Consider the following 17,848-nt stretch of genomic DNA (forward strand, 5'->3'; position numbering starts at 1 on the left):
TCCCTCTTCATGGAGCTGGCTGCAAAATTTATTTAAAGCTAAAAGCTCTCTCGGTGAGTTTACACGGTTAATGAAGGTTCTTGTGGCAGACTCAATAAGGAGCTGTCTTTGCTTTGTTTAGTCAAGATTTAAATAGGTTTGGCAATGAGCCTGCTGGTTTGACGCTGAAGTGTTGCCTATTGAAGGGCTTATAAAGCAGTCTCTCGGCTACGTGGCTTTGATTGTATTTAGTTTTTTTTTTGTGTGTGTGTGTTTTTTCTGTTTGAGACTTTTCTGTTTGTATGCTGTGCTGCGCCGTTGCCGGCCTCCCTTGACGGAGAGGCATTTTTAATCTGTGGGTCTGCCCAGTTTAAATAAAGGTTAAATAACATGTGGACAGAAGTTGGTCTTGGTCTTTAACCCGTAACAACTTTGCTTCACAGTAAAGTAAATGGTGTGATTGCTTGCTTTCTTTAGTTCTTGCAATTTTTTTTTTTTTTTTTTTGATCAGCAGATTCACAGACCAGTGGTGAAACCAAGAGAGGATGACCGCCAGTGCAACTGACAGGAGTGGACAAGAAAGAAAGAGTGAGGGGGAGTAAAAGAAAGAGGGTAGTTATATCCTAGGGTCATTAGCAGCATTTCAAAGTCACTCGGTATTTCAGCGTATGCTGTTTGACAGGCCCTGCCAACAGAATTAGGGATGAGGGATGATGGTGCCGCGATTAGATGCGTAACTCAGGGGAAAGACAAGGCCTGATCCATGGTTACGGTACACTCACACTCACACATATGCGCGGTGTAGAGAGGAAAGGGGCATGAAGACAAGAGTGGGGATGAGAGATATGATAACTAGTCTTAAGATGTTGTCAAGCATTGATTAGATGGCCCCTCTGTTTCAATGTACAGACCTGATGCGAGTCAGCCTGATAAACACTGTGACTCCCCCGGCTCCCCCTAGGAGTGAATTGAATTCCCAAATTACCAGGCTTAAGATAACATACCTGGCTAAATTGCCGCGCTTTATAAATCTCAAATCTCTTTGTAGATATTCATCAAAGGCTGTTTCACTCCTGATCCGAAGAACACAGGAGATGGGAAACAGGAGAACAACACACAATGTGGTTCATATTAAGGCCTCTGATCTTCTATCTCGAGTCCCTCGTTTTCCGCTACATTCCTTTAGCCAGGGGTGATGTGTGGGAGAAAAGAAGGGGGGGGGGGGGGGCTGGCATCCTCTCTGCCACTGCAAAGTATGTGGTGAAGCGTCCGTGTTAGCTTGAGGTTTCCAGAGGAAAGTGGGGGGGCAAACAGTGCTTTATCTGCATCTGCCTCCTCAGCCTTTTATTACAGTAAAACACAGTGGAGCTTAGCTTGAGCTCCCATGCAACAATGGCCTATCCCTGTATCCCCCTGCCCAGTTTTGCAGCAGGTTACTTCAAACCTCCTGCTGTATAGTCTCAGTTCGTCTTACAGCTTTCCTCTCTCCCATCAACTCCGGAGCAAAGTCTGAAGTTTCCATCTGCCCGGTGCCAAATGAATGCCAATGATAGTAGCGTTTGTTGGATAAACTGAGAAGGGTCCATCTGTTGCAGATTCACTTAAAAGACACACTCACTCTTACATTAACCCTAAACACAACCAGCATGGTCACTCAAAGCCGGGCTAACCCAAGAGCGGGCCTTTCAAACGGCACTGGGGGGGCTGAGCGGCGTTTGGCGTGCGGCCACAGGGAGCAGCGTGAAGAAAGAGAAAGAGTCATGATGGAAGAGCAGCGGGTTCATGGAGGTGACGGCTCATGAGCTTGTCTATACTATGGCCAGGAGCACTCCGGCTGTGTGTCGTTTGAGTGGCGGCTGTGGAATAACTTTTTATAACGTTTTTATTCCAGCTCTCATGCTAACAGGTTGGAGCGGACGCGCGTCTTACACCTCACGGCTACGTCGTGTGATCTTTCACGCAAAATGCCAACGTCTCCCAGTTTAATATACCAAGAAAACACCTGTTGATAGTGTGTTCACATCATGCCACCAACATTATATAAAATTCATCCATCATCATCATAGTTGTCAGTGTCTCAGCCAGATCTGAAATTGTCAGACATGCATGAATATCAATACATTTTTTAATAGATTTTTTTTTCTGCACAAATTTTAAAGCCCCGGTATGTAACTTATTTGGCAAAGATCAAATATTGCTTTCATAAATTTCACTGAAGTCGAATCACAGCCGCATACAAATGAAAGCTTTCTGGTACCTTAGAATGAGTTGTTACAAGTCGTTACAAATACATAAGTGGGTGACGCACCGAACCGAGGCTGCCATGTTGCATCGCCATTTTTTACGTTGAGTGGCAGTGTGACCGTAGGTAACCATGGAAACTCACCGGAGCTTTCGGCTCGGGGAGAAAGTTTTCCAGGTAGCGCCTGTTAAAACTGTCACCACTGTGTAGTGTGAGGAAGGACGGAGGCACTGATGTTGCATTCAGGTGCAGACGGCCGTCGGCAAACCAACCGGATGTTATTTTACTCAACGAGAGAAAGATGGTAAAACGGGGGTAAGGTAAACAATATGACATCACCATGACAACATATTGTCACGCCTGTATTGTTTTGCCTCGTGCTGGTGGACCACTTGTTTACATAGAGGCTTGTTTATCCTGTTACATGCAGCGTCTGTTGTCTGTCTGACGTCTGCCCGATTTCACGTGAATGCAACATCAAGAATACGTTCCAATATGCAACCGCACCGCTAGATGGGGGTAATTCCTACATATTATACCTTTAATAATTTTTTTTTTTTTTTACTTTGTTGCTGTATTAATTATTATTTTGTGTGCTCTATATTCCTGCTGCTGCAACACTGTAAAATTCCCCAATACATGAATATCTTATCTAATCTTATCTTAGATAATTAAAAGATATATCCAACAATTGACCAGCCTACAAACTGTACATGAAATCGGTGTGAACACATACATGTGAGCTGCGGCAGGTCATGCACACACAGCACGGTGTATGATGATGGATTTGATAGGATTCATCAGCAGTGTCTATTTTTTTTGTAGAACTTGAGGTTTGCGTGTTGGTCCTAGTTCCACCACTGCATCAACACAAGCTTCTTACAGCACTGAATGAAGATGCTGCATTGTTCCATGCGCTGTTATTGTTGGTCTAAACATAGCCAAGCCCCTTCCACACATGATCATGAGCTGAATGGCTTTTTTGTTTCCGAGGAAAAAAAAAAAAAAGCTAAGACAAATCTTGCAGCAGCGCTACGTTTGTTCACATTTCACACCTCATTGCTGCACTCAACTGTTATTAGAATTTCAACCCTGGTGGTTGCTGACCTGTGTATGATGTACAATCTGATTACAGTTGACTGACAGTAGCTTAAGCATAAAGAAGTATTTCTGTATCCAGACAGGACCTCACGGATGTGGTGTGGTGCGCTGATGCAGGTACCGGTGAGAATTGCCCGTCCAGGAAGTTGAGTTTGAGTGATAAATCTGTGAGTTAAAAGGCACATCAGACGCTGCAAACACAGCACAGAGGTCTACAAGGCTCAGAGGGACACTTCGCAACCTTAGGAAGTTATCACGGCAGTTATCTTTGTTACGATTATTAGCGTTGGCATCCCTGCAGCTTGACCACAGTGGTGTTGTACAAATTTGCTCTAAATGTGAGGAATTTACAGTAAATGTTGGTGTGTTTTGGCTTTTTTTTCTTGAGCATGAATTTCACAGTCCTTGCACACATGATGAATCAGCTCTGAGCTGAGCTGGGCTGAGACTCAGCGCTGAGTGTTTGCTGAGTGCAGCTCAGGCCACTGATCATGTGTAGAAAGCCTTAGGTTTTCCCTATTCATAGCAGTCCATAAAGGCCACGTGCCTCCAACCAATCATATTCTGTACTCTGTAAACCACAGATAAGATCTGCTCATTAAGGGTCACTGGCTGATAACATCCAAATGCTTTAGTTATACAAAACACAGCAAGAAAGCGGCTTATTTCTTCCTGTACTTTAAAGAGCTCTGAACACAAGTGGAAAAATGACATATGTACTAATCCGGTCCATGATACACATAATGTCTGGCAGGTTCATACCTTTGGTTTAACAGCTGTTGGCAGGTGAGGCACAAAGTTAATTTCAGTGACTGCTCCGGAGAAATACCACAGCTCGGAGAAAAAAACATCAACTAGATGGACAAATAAAAACTTTGCTCTCTTGTGTTTCCACGTAATCGTATTCTTGTACGGGCGGAAAAACCTGTGAAACTGTATGAGACACGACAACTCTCCAGTGAAACCCATACTAATGAAATAGTTTCGGGTTTGCTGGAATCTACTCAGACGAAAAACACACCCTTAACGCACATTAACTGCAGGAAAAAAAAATAAAAACGGTCAAGTTTTGCCATTCAGTGATGAAGGTTTGACAACGTAACACAAATTCAGCTGCAAGCAAGAGGAAAGTTCAATCGCAGCATCTACGGTTTAGAATGCAGACATAACGCAGTCACAAGATGTGATGCATTTGAAAAGGGGGTAAAAGTCACTTTTTTTCTTGACTGGAAAATAAATCCATTGTATTACTGCCATGAGTCGCTCCACTGATATGTTACACCGGCAGCTGAAAATCACATTCTCAGGTAGGGGAAGAGCGGGGGAGCTGGAGTGTCAACAGGCATTCAGGGGAAGTGTAGGGAAACACAAAGTAAAGATGACGAGAGAGGCCGAGGGAGTGTGATACAACCGCAGAAAAAAGGCAAATGACAACTGCTTATTCACAAAATAACAGAAAGTGTCCGACACCCCAGCCTAATGATTTACAACAGCGTAGGAGCAGCTGAGGATGGAATTTTCCTCTGAGGCAGGGCGTTCCACTCTTTTACCAAACACCAAGGGAAACTCCAGCGTTCACACTTGTGCACGCACTCACACAAGCTTGCATTCCTGCACAGATACACAAATGAAAGCCGAATACGGGAAGACAAAACCATCCCCGTTTGTACATATTTGCACATAGATCTCTTCCTCTTTTTTTTTTTTTTGTTCTTTTACTGCAGCTTCCTGTTCTCTCTCTCTCTACGTCTCATGGTACATTCAGAGCATGAACGCCGGAGTCAGCAAGTCTGGACACAGCTGCTGAATATTCAGCCCTGCGCTCTCCCATCTCCTGTCTCTCTTCCCACCTTAAACTCCCCTCCTTCTTCCTCCCTCTCTCTCTCTCGCACTCCATTCTTACTCTACTTCTAGCTCAATCTGCCGCCACCACTGCCTCTGCTCTCTGTGCTCCACTTTCATTAAGGGGCTCTCCTCTGATAGCCCTTCATATAACACTTAATCATCATAACAATAAGAGCACTCTCTCGCCGACGAATCACCTCGAGGGGCCGGCCCTAAAGATCCTCCGTTAACTGATGTCATTTGCTGCCGAGGCTCCCGATTGGTCGGCGCGGCGCGGGAGAGCCCGCCCCAGGTGTTTGACGGAGGGCTCAGTGGGAGCATGCAGGTCGGACAGGCCAAGGACATTCCTCTTAAGGAGAGGAGCAGAGAAAACCAACACACAAGCACACCCGCTCGCGTGTTACCCAGGCACAAAGGCTCTTGCCGGGAAGCAGAAGACAAGGCGTGTTTGGTTTTGCAGTCAAGAGAGAGATGAATAAGACTATTGAAAAGAGGGGAGAGAGGTTTGAATAATAGTATTTTTACATGAATGGATCTTCAGGGAAATGACTGCTCCGTCGCTCCCTCTGCTCTGTACTTTCAGCTGCGATTTGACAACAGACTTGAGTGTGTGTCTGCGAGAGCGTGAGTGTGTGTGCATGTGTTTTTTGGAGGGGTGGTGGGGGTGGGGGTGGGCACATTTTGGCTGATTGAGTTGATGCTGCTATCAGGCTGTGGAAGTGACAGCATGCCATATTATGCTGTTGTGGGTGCGTGCATATAGATGGAACGGTGACGGCGGCTTCACACGGACACACACGCGAAATTTGCGCGCGCGCACACTCGTCCAAACCGCTGTGAAATCACAGCTGTTCTCAGTTGCTATGCGCCAGTCGCACTATCGTCTCAGATAACACACACACACACACACACACACATGGAAGTGTGAGACGGGGACAGTAACACCAGACTTGGCAGGGTCGGAAGGTCACAGGGGTATTGTGGCAAAGTTGCCTAGCAACAAATACACGGCACACATAATTTCCAGTGTGATCCCCTGTGTGCCCCTGACCACATCTGAATGTATGGATGATGAATATATTGACAGTAGATGATTGTTCTGCACCTGTTTGAAAAAATGTGTTGTGAAATGTGCTGCAGCTTCATTATAGACCTCAATAAATCTTGCACCATTGTTAGCACGCCACAGTGAAACCAAAGGATACAGTTAGCAGCATGCCGGCTTGTTAGACTGCAGCTACTGTTGGGTTAAAGTGGAATATACTGTACATAACGGTAGGATTAATGCTATACATGTCTTCTATTTTGTGTTAAAGGGAAACTATTCAAGTCCGGTCGCGTTTTTTCACAATTTTGCTAACCCACCCTACCGGCCATTAGGGCTGCCAAGATAAGTCGACTCATCACGATTACGTTGACTATCAAAATCGTTGATGACTAATTTAATAGTCGGCAAGTTGAAGCTTTGTTTGTCTCTCCAAACAGACGCTGTACCTTCCGCTGCCTTGTCTGCTTTTCTGTCCTTGACGCACATGAGCAGTAGTGGTAATGTCCGTCAGCTGTGATGTCACCGGAAAAAGTTATGCCCAAACAGTAGCTATATCATGGCTAGCCAGCAACAGAGCTCGAAGGTTTGGGAGCATTTTACCAAAGAATGTGCAATACAAAATCTGCAAGTCAGAATTTGCCTTCCATGGCAGTATGACGGCAATGCATGATTATCTGAAAAAAGCACGTTGTGGCTGATTCAATTTCTGACAAAGTCGTCTCAGTAAGCTAATTGGCTAGTTAGCTGCTAACATTAAAGCTACAGTTGGTAAGCTGATGAAAGTGAAAGTAAAGTCTGCGACTTGGTCAGAAATTTCAAGATGATACACCGTCAGGTCCCTCTATGAACCTTGTCCAAGCCGCCATCACACACACACACACACACACACATACAGACGAAGTAGCTGATAACGATGCTTGGGGGCGGGGGGTGGGGGGGTTGATAAACTGTAATTTTCGTGAGATCCAATTAGTCGACAAATCAATAAAACGGTACATAACATTAGATGCTACGACATATATATTTGTGTAGTGTTATCTGTCATAAACTAGAGATTACGGGTTGCGGGGCGCCTTTGTGTCGCGGTGCCGCTGAGACGAGAGCAGGGACACCGGGTCGGCGGCGCTGATCTTGCAATGTTGGTTTTCAGGCAAGAGATGCTGCGTGGAAGGCAGAGAGCCTCCATTCTGCCTCGTAACAAGTAACATGCCATTTATTAAACCATCACAATAACTCAGAAGAAGCTGTTTAATTCATGTAAAAATGTAGCATAGTTACGCCAAAAATCCTACATCTTTAACTTTTCACAAGCTACGTTAAGTGTAGCCTACAAGACGTATGCACAGGTGGACTCTTGTCAGTGGTGGCCTGTAACCAGCAGCAGAAACACTCTTAACACTAAAAGCAAACTCCTGCCACGTCAAGTCACATTTCTTCTTCTAAAGCCTCCCGTTTGGTTTCGGACCTTATTCCTCATTTTGTATTCGCAAAAATCGTCCCTTGAGGCTTGCCATACTGCTGTACAGCGGCTCCCTGTAGACAGCGGTACCAAACATAGAGTACAGTAACAGGAAAGTGACATTGACTACAACCTAGAAAAACAGTGTTTCATCAGGACTGCAGGTAGCTCAGCCCATCTGTGTACTGAATTCTTTATAGGTTATCACAGCAACAAGGCTGCTGTCCTCGCTGCCTCCATCCCTTTGTGCACCGTGGTGTTTGAAAACAGAACCTGGGGGTTCTGTAGGAGCTGAATAATGGACTGTTTTACCGGCTAAAATGGTAAACACGGCCTGCAATAGATTTGTATCACTCCCTGAAAGGAAACAGGAAAAAAAACAAAATCAGCATTGAAATTAAAAGAGCAGTCCCCAAGAAGAGGCCTTGCTGAGATGCATTATGGGAAGAGTTTTATCCTTACAAAAGACTCAAAGTCAACATGTATTGTTTTCTGCTGCACCTGTTCTGTTTTTTAATCTGCTTAAAACATTAGAAAACTTCAAATTAAGTTAACTTTTGCACCTATCCATGTGCTACAATCATGTAATATCAATCCCTGACCCATAATAATAAGTTTAATACTTTGAATCCAAAGGACAGACTGTATTTTAAGAGTCCTTAGTGAGTTTCTCTATGTGACATCATAAGAACAGTCAGTGTGACATGTTACACACACAGTCAAGACACACTTTTTAACATGTGAGTCATGTCGTCAGCCTCCTGAAGACTCAACAATCATATTTTCTCTAACAAGAGAGTAAAAATAATGAAGTTGGCTTGTTTGTCATTACTCAAAATAAACCGCTCCATGCACAAAAACCATCATAAAATCGATAAAAGAGGTTTTTTTAAAAAAAAAAATCAAGTTAAAAGCTGTGGCCTCTGTTTTCATCTCACTGCCTTGTTTTAGTCAGTGATGTCACATGTCTCAGCCCCTCTGTCTCCTCCGTCTCCTCCGTCTCTTTCCACTGTGTGCAGTGGAACAAAGCAGAGATGGCAGAGAAACTTATCTTTAAAAAGAAACTGCACTGTGTTGTGGAATAATTTGGAGAACTGTCAGAGAGTGAACCCTATCTCAGAGAATGCCAGTCACACACACACACACACAAGCTTTTAAGCACGCACGCACACACAAGCTTACATGCGCACGCGCACACACACAGGGACTCTGGTGTTTACATCATATGGGAAGGTATTTTTTCCTCTTACACTGCCAGGGAACAGGCCCACGCATGGACACACAGACGCTGACTAAGGCCCTAAGACTTCTGGGGTGGGGGGGTTGGGGGGTGGAGGGGTGTGTGCATGTGTATAAGTGTGTGTGCCTATGTATATAATTACTGTTGTGTATCTTGTCGAACAGGCTGAATGAAGTTTCAACATGGTTTGGACAGCTGATGTGATTTATTTGTGCTGCTACAGTATAAAGTCTGTGTGTGGGTTTCATGTTTATGTGTATAAAAGGGTGTGTGTGTGTGTGTGTTTTTTTTGTGTGTGTGTGTGTCTGTTTGTGTAGTGCGGTATCAAATCATCCTGTTCGGTGTTAAGCTCTAATGTGGTTAGTGGAATGTACAGTAGAGAGTTTGTGGCTTTAGCAGAGGGGCGGAGCTAATGCTAATCAGTTTATTCTGAAAATCTGCATAATTTGTGTGTGTGTGTGTGTGTTTGAAGCAGTTGTGTGTGCATATGTGTGTGTGTGTGTGTGTGTTGTCGCTCAGTTCATAAACTTTTAAGTCACTGTGTGGTGTGATTTCCCTTCGGTTTGAGGTTTGAGGTTAGAGAGAGGAAAAGTGGGAGAGGACGGCAGAGAAGACAAAGTGTGTTTGTGCGTCTTTGTGTGCGTATTCATGTCTGTTAAAAGCTCCCAGCTCCCCAATCCAAAAAGCTTGGCTGATGGCTGATGTTCAGAGTTTCAACCACAACGCTTGGAGATCACAACAGGCGGCCTATTCAACCCAAGACACAAATAGAGCTCTTTTCCTCTGTGCTTAAAATCCCGTAGCTCAAACAGTGAGCTAAAAACAGATATTTTTGTCGGGAGCTGAAGAAGGCCAACCACCCAAAAAAAAAAAAAAATCACTCTTCTTTCTCCATGACGCTGTTTTCTTTTGCTAAAATAAGAACTGGCACGTACAGTATCTGCGGAGACGACCCGGCATCATCTCTTTATCCTTTCATTCACTGCCTGCGAGTGGTGCAGCTTCTCGGGATGCGAATCAACAAAGGTCAGACAGTCGCAGACGGAGGGCAACACGGAGATGGAGTTACCAGTTGCGAGACACTGGGGTATCCATTTCAAATAGAAGTCACTCTCCCGGGGGGGGTGGGGGGTGGGGGGCTGCAACAGGCTGCCACAGTGTGTTTGTGTGTGTTGTTGCATCTATAAGTTCCTTGTGTTGCTAAGAACGAGAAGAACAATGAAGCATCTATCAGCTGTGAACTCCTTTCACTTTAAAGGAGAGGAATAAAAAAAAGCATGTTGTGGCTAATTCAATTTCTGACGAAGTCGTCTAAGTAAGCTAATTGGCTAGTTAGCTCCAAATATTAAAAGGTACATTGTGTAGGAATTACTCCCATCTAGCGTTGCGGTTGTATATCACTAGCAACTCAATCGTACTTTTCATGCTGCATTCACATGAAATTGGGCAGACGGCAGACGGACGACAGCTGCTGCACGTAACGGCATAAACAAGCCTCCATGTAAACAAGTGGTCCATCAGCACGAGGCAAAACAATACACGTGACTATATGTTGTCATGGCGACATCGTATTGTTTATCTGACCCACGTTGACCCTCTCGACTGTGACTAAAATGACATCTGGCTTGTTACCGACGGCCGTCTACCCGACTGCAGGTGAATGCAGCATCAGTGTAACGCTCCGTTCCTCCTCACTGCGTTACCACGGTGACTTTTCACAGACGCCACCTCGACCTGAGCCGACAGCTCCGGTGTCTCCGCTGAGTTTCCGTGGTTTCCTACCGTCACGCTGCCACTGAATGTAAAAACATGGCGACACCACATGGCAGCCAGCACCGAGCTTACCCGCTCCATGTAGATATGAATGATATGAACGGCAAATTCAGAGCTGAAAGGAACACTTCAGTTTGTTGATGGGGGGGATTACTGAGTAACAGACTTTTGAATGAAATAATCAATTTTCGTGAATACATAACAGTAAAAGTTACACAATGTCCGTTTAAAACTACAGTTGGTAAGTTGACAAAAGTAATAAGTCATAAACAAGAGATTACGGAGGGCAACACGGAAATGGAGTTACCAGTTGCGAGACACAGGGGTATCCATGTCAAATAGAAGCCACTCTCCCGGGGGCAACAGACTGCCACAGTGTGTTTGTGTGTGTGTTGCATCTATAAGTTCCTTGTGCTGCTAAGAACGAGAAGAACAATGAAGCATCTATCAGCTGTGAACTCCTTTCACTTTAAAGGAGAAAGAAAAGGGGAAAGAGGGGTGGAGGAAACACATTATATAAATCAGATGGTTCCTGAGGTCATTTTTGTCTCCACACACTAGTATGCATGCCAGCACACACACACACACACACACACACACAGACACACATAGACACACACACAGTGTATGGCTGCATCCACTTATGACATCATTGTAGCTAGCCAGAAAGACAGGAGAGTCAGAGAGAGCCAAGCTGACGTCATCCCATTCACTCAATGTCAATTACGTAATCATGGTGTCCAACGCCTGCAGGACAGACATGCTGTGTGTGTGTTTTTTTTTAATATGTGTGTGTGTGCATGCAGGCAAGTACACATAATTGCAATCTCATGTGTGAGAATAGACATAAAATGAGGCATGGTGATGACATCATTAGTGGGAGGCGGCCTGGCGTGAGTGTGACATGGCTGAGAGTGTTTGGGTAGAAGAGGAGGAGACAGAGCCGGCTAGAGGAGTTATGCAACACAAATCCAACTCAACAGACTAGAAAGGGCCTTTTTTGTCTTTGCTGTGTGTGTGTGTGTGTACACAATGTGTGTCTGTGTACGTGTGTTTGTCTTAAGTGACTTTTCTGTAGCACTTTTACTTGAGGCAAAGAACACATTAAAAACACACAAGCACTCAAGCATACTCCTGAAATGCACACTGACTGAAATCTACACACAAACACGCACGCATATACATACACACTCACTCTGCCCCCACTTATAAACAAAGCTTCCTAAGGACAGGAAATCCTTCCACCCACGTTCCTGTGTTGCTTGGCAACCAGAGCAGCGTCACCGTGTGTGCATGCCTCCACCGCTGCAAACGGCAGCATACACACAAACATGAAGACAAAGGCACACATATACAAAGTGCAACTCCTTGAACTCTGCTTCTTTAAAAGCCAAAACGACATTAAAAAAAAAAAAAAAAAAGATCCAGCAGATGAGTGAGCCGAAGCTGAGCAGGCTGATATTCACCACAGCTGCCCTCCGATTCGTCAGCTATGGATCTAAACCAAACATGACATCAGCCCTTGTAAACATAAAACACTTTTTCCCCCATTTATAAGTTCTATTTTTACACCGCTGACGTCTTTCAATGCGTGACAATGCGCGTGCATGTGTGTGTGTGTGTGTGTGAGCATGGCTCTGGATGTGTCTGTGTGTTTATATGCACATGCACTTGTGTGCAACTGTGTGAGGATGCGACCGGCAATAGCTCAGCACGACTAAGTAGACGGAGGCTAATTGAGCCGAGGTGCCCAGCACTGTGGACAATGAGTCCATTTCAAATCAGCAGGAGGCCTATTGAAGACAATTATAACCTGGGGGATACAGAGGAGCATTATTCTTCGAAGCCATCTTGGCCACTTAGGCCCGGCTGTGTTTCCACTGCAATTTTAAAACCTGCTTTTAACTCTCCAGCTGTTTTAACACACTAAGCCGGACATGAAAGGCACAGTTCACCTTCGCTGTTCCGAAACACGCAGAAATTAAATAATTGACAGCAAACTAAGTTGTTACCAACTCACAGCAGTGGGAAAAAGATGGATGACAACTAAACACATCACTGTCTTCCTCTAAACTCTAATTAGGAGAACACAGCAACCGTCCATCTGTCCCTCCGTCGTGAATACCACGTGATATCTCAAGGACGCCTTGAGGGAATTTCCTCAAATTTGGCACAAATGTTCACTTGGATTCATGGATGACCTGGTTAGACTTTGGTGGTCAAAGGTCAAAGGTCAAGGTCACTATGACCTCAAGTCTGTCGCATTTAATCTGGCAGAGGATGAGCCGATTCGATTTTGGAGGTCAAAGGTTGAGGGTCAAGGTCACCGTGACCTTAAAGGACACTTCTTGGGCCAAAACTAATATGCTGAAGAAAACGCTGAAAATCACTGTGGGTGTTTATGAGGTCGACACATCCCAGTACTTGAGAGTGAAAGTCTACATGACGGATTTGAATACTTTTTAATTGGGTAATTTTTACCAGACTCTTATGATTTTTCCTGCTACAGAAGGTTTGTGGTTATTATGACACATAGCACTCATTAGTGGTTGCCAAAAGGTGAAGGTCATGTGAATTAGCCAAGGTCTCTTTGCCAAAGGCAATTCAGTCTGCCAGGATATTTACAGTCATGTAACTGCTATCAACATTTTAAATATGGTGTCACTAACTGGTGTTTCAGCCAGCTGAAGAAACCGAGCTGTGAGTCAGAGCTTTGTTGTCGAGATAAAGATTGGGTGAGTCATCTTGCTGCATCGCTAGCTAGCTACCTTCTACATCCATGAAATATATAACTACAGGAAAATGGTGACATGTTATGAGGTTGATATGAGTCAACTTAAAGACATAACAACCCTTATAGCAGGATAAGGGTTTTCAAAATAAAGTTAACTATACAAAAAAAAACATTGACCTGCGCTGCATACTGGATGGCCACCTTCAGGATGTGTGTTTTTAATTAAGGTGACACTGTGTTCATTTAAGTGGGCAGTGATTATGGAAAATTAGGATTTTTGTCTGAATTATCACTAATTGATCTGTGCCCTCCCAATTATCTGATATTTCTCCAGACAGTCACTGTGGGCAACAGGTGAGCAACTTGTATCTGTGTTTTTACCATATGTGTGTGTTTCACAACTTTTTCAGAGACAGTGAACAGTTTTGCACTTTTGACAAATTAACAGGGTTAAGGAAAGACTAATTAAATCAGCCTGGGTATGCCTTCACCAGTTAAAAACTTTTCTGTGTGTTGTTCAAAACGGTTTTTGTGTTAATGATCGTTTGGAAAAAGGCAGAGATGGAAGAAAAAGGTTATTTCCTCTGTGTTATTTTCATGCAAAGTTTTCACTGTGCCAGAGATGAACGGTTAATGACTGAGGTTGCTTTAATCTTTTTTGGGGTGGGCGTGGACGATGCCTTTAATTAGTTTAACTATTTTTAGTCTACTTGGATCCTTTGGGAATCAAACCCTTCACAATGGAAGTTGTAGCACCGTGATTTACCGTACGGAGCGGCTGGATTTTTACATTACAGCGTCTTTGGAATCTGCATCTTACTGTTCAGTATGAGCTCAACACCGGGTCATGAAGATTTCGGCAGCGGCATTCCTACTCATAGTGTCAACACTGAAGCGCCCGTGTCCTCTTTACGCTGAGTAAACACACAGTGAGCCCATCATACCTATAAAACTAAAGAAGCGGGCATGTTTTTACCACTTTTGCTGATAAGCTGCACTTCTGTGTTGTTTACCTTTGAGTACTAAATGTCCTGTGCTACCTCTGCAGTACACTTTTTTTTTTCTGAGTGTGCATTTTCGACACGCTGCCATATGGCTCATGGGCCACAGCTGACCACAGCACAGCAGTGGGCTATAGTGTAGCTCCAGGCGCATGCGGCTAATACAATGAGAAATATTAAAATGGCCATTTTCGAGTATTTATCCTGAATAAATCATAAAGAAAACTGTCTGATGCTTTTATTCAAACCCCAGACTGTTCAATTCATTCGCACATGAATTATAGATCCATTATGGACTGTTTGAGCTGTGTTGAGGGAATCAGACTAACAACAGTTGTACTGAGAGCCCGAGCCATCCTCACCAATTATCTGTGTCTGGGGTGGAGCCTGAATTCAATATTCAATTTACACAATTCAATTTTTCGCGTCCGAGCCTCCAATTGAAAAACTGCTGTTGTCAAAAGAGCCACAACAGACAGACAATGAGAGCGAGGGGTTAGAGCCTCAACTGTCTCCAAAAGTGGAAAAAAAAAAAGAAGCGGGCGAAGTGAACGTGGCGCCACGGGGGCGTCCATTGAGAGACAGGCAGAGGTGGAGGGGGCGAGAACTCCATTGAGCGCAGCCATGGGGGGTCAATATGTGAATGAACGTTTGCCATGGAGGTGAATTATGAATGAGCAGCACTCTGAGCACTCCTGGAGAGAGCATGTCAGCCTCCGTCTCCTTCACTCCTTCCTCCCCTCCTCCTCCTCCTCCTCTTCCTCCTCCTCCTGTCCTAAAATCTCCATCATCCTTTTCCCTTCCCTTCCTCTCCGTCTCTGTTTCATCTCTCACTCCTGGATTAATCTTCTCATCTGCCTTATTCTCGGTCATCTGATCGCTTTACCTCCCTCCACCCTCCTCCTCCTCCTCCTCCTGTCTCCAGACCACGGGGAGATGGAGGTATAGACACAAACGCCGTCTGTCTGAGGAGACGACAGAACATTCTTCCCCAGCACATACATATTTACACAGCCTCACACACACACGTATACACACACACAGTAGCAAAAGATAACACAAAAGCAAACAGTCCTGCACGTGCAAAGACAGACGCGTGCATTAAGTGAAACGCTCACAGGCAACTGACACACACACATTTCTCCCAGCTGTTCTCCTGGCCACAGCTAGCTCGCCTGTGTGTGTGTGTGTGTGTGTGTGTGCGTGCGTGCATGTGTATTCGTCTGTGTGTAATCCAATGTGCTGCTGCTCAGCCTGTGCCACGCTCTCTCCTCTGTTGCTGTGCGTCTGATCAGATCTGCCTCCCTCAACCTGTTTGCCGTCTATGGCACACACACACACACACACACACGTGCACACACACTCTCTCTTTCACATACACACACACACACACTCACTCACACACATATCTATAGGCTAGAAGCTGCTACTACTTATCCAGCCTCATTCACTGTCAGCCAAGCTTCGGGAAAAAACTAAATTCATTCAGTGCTGCTTTTGCAACCTCTAAGTAATGACTGTGTGTGTGTGTGTGTGTGTGTGTGTGTGTGTGTGTGTGTGTGTGTGTGTTACCTGCTGCACTTAAAACTCCTGAACACACACTCACACACACAAACAGTGAGAGGGGGGGGGTGTAAAGGGGGACTCTGCCCTCTTAAAAGGGAGTGTTATCCCCCCATTTTGCTTTAGCCCAACTTCAAGTAGCCCACTGGAGAAGTGTGTGTCTGTGTGTGTGTGTGTGTGTGTGTGTGTGTGTATGTGTGTGTTGGAATGGGATCACGCTGTTCCCTAAAAAGTATCCACTCCTTTTGATCCCTTCACTCCAGTTTACAGCGGTCAGCTCAGCTCGCTTACACACTTTGGCCCCTTTTTAGCCGGTGGAAAAACAAGCCTTAAAACTCACAGCAATGTATATATAGGCTACATGCACACACACATACACACAACACACACACACACACCTCCACTATTCCCTTTAAGTGAGGAGCCATGCAGCATATGTCAACACCTCGCACACACACATACACACACACACACACACACACACACAGCCATGAAAGCCTCATAAAGTCACCTTAGGATCCTTGTGTTTTCCAGGCGAGCCCCTTCTTCACACTCTTCCTCTCCTCTGTCACACTTCTCTCTCTCCTCCTCTCCTCCTTTCCTTCCTTCCTTCCTTCCCTTCCTTCCTTCCTTCCGTGCTGTCCGTCCGTCCTTCTCTCTCTCTTCTCTTCTCTTTCTTCTTTCTCCCTCTCTTCGTCCTGGTCCTCGGTCAGTTCCCAGTGTTTGTCTCGAGCCCCTCCATGTCCGCCCCGCCAGTCGCTTCTACCGCCGAGCGAGCGTAAACCTACACACACACAACACACACACACGCACACACACGAGCCGCTGCGTTCCTATAGTCTCTCTTTCTCTCTCCCTGTTTATCCCTCTCTCTCTCTCTCTGCGCGCGCGCTCTCTCTCTCTCCTCTGTCGGAGAAGAGCTCGGTGAGTGTGTGGATGTGTGTGTTTGTGTGTGTATGTGTGTTGTGTGTGTGTGTTGTGTGTGTGCGCTGTGCCTTGCCCCGCCAGCAGCAGAGGACTTCCCCCGGAGCCCGACCCGGGTCCTAGCGCCAGCCGGGTTCACTGAAAGAATGCTATTGTGTACGGAAGGTCCCTCCAAAGATCGTCTATGGTTTGAACAAGACGATTCACTCACTCAGTGGCTTATTGGCACAAAAGGGGCAAACATTTTGGCATTAAAGCAGAACTTTGCAAGTCGGCCGGAAATAGCTCGCTCCTTCGTTGGTTTCTCTTTTTTTCCCTCTCCGGAGCTCCCCCACAGTTCTGGTAGGCACATGTCACTGTCGTAAAAAAAAAAAAAAAAACTCGCCGCCACCACCTCCGCCCCCTACACGTGCTTGTGTTTACTGCTGTTTGCTAAGCCCTGCTAACACCGAGCTAATGCTAACACGGAGCTAATGCTAACACGGAGCTAACGGAGCTAATGCTAACACGGAGCTAACGCTAGCACAGAGCTAACGCTAATACGGCCACACACAGACACAAAGACACAAAGACACAGACATACACACACATGAATAAAGGTTCCAAAACGCAAAGATGTGTGTGTGTGTGTGTCATGATGTATATATTATCTTATAAAAGACCCATGGTGTGTGTGTCTGTGTTAGCATTAGCTCCCCGTTAGCCACAAGCTGAACTTCCTCAGTACAAACATTTCATGTTTCCATGGTTTCCTCCGACTTTCCGAACTCAAACCAATCACGATTCGTGACATGCATGACGTCATATGCGTTCTTATCTCGTACTGCCGTAAGGCAGTTTCTCGCGATACTTCTATCCATTGACGAGATTTGTAACACCGAGACGGACGACTGATCTTGCAAGTGCGGTTTTCAGCCAGTGGGGGGGTGAGCGCATTGG

The 17,848-nt window shown here is 45.2% G+C and overlaps 1 protein-coding gene across 1 annotated transcript in view; it reads right to left on the reverse strand.

Moving 5' to 3' along the window:
- LOC146962135 (forkhead box protein N3-like) overlaps nucleotides 1-16,867 on the reverse strand; it is a 67,691-nt gene extending 50,824 nt beyond the window's left edge. The window contains exon 1 of the mRNA XM_085771769.1: nucleotides 16,497-16,867. The gene's annotated coding sequence lies outside the window, so the exon portion shown is untranslated. The remainder of the gene's footprint in view (nucleotides 1-16,496) is intronic.
- Nucleotides 16,868-17,848: the final 981 nt, after the last annotated feature.

This window comes from Trachurus japonicus, chromosome 24 (assembly GCF_045865225.1).
Source record: "Trachurus japonicus isolate A0001 chromosome 24, Traja_1.0".
Classification (NCBI taxonomy): Eukaryota; Metazoa; Chordata; class Actinopteri; order Carangiformes; family Carangidae; genus Trachurus; species Trachurus japonicus.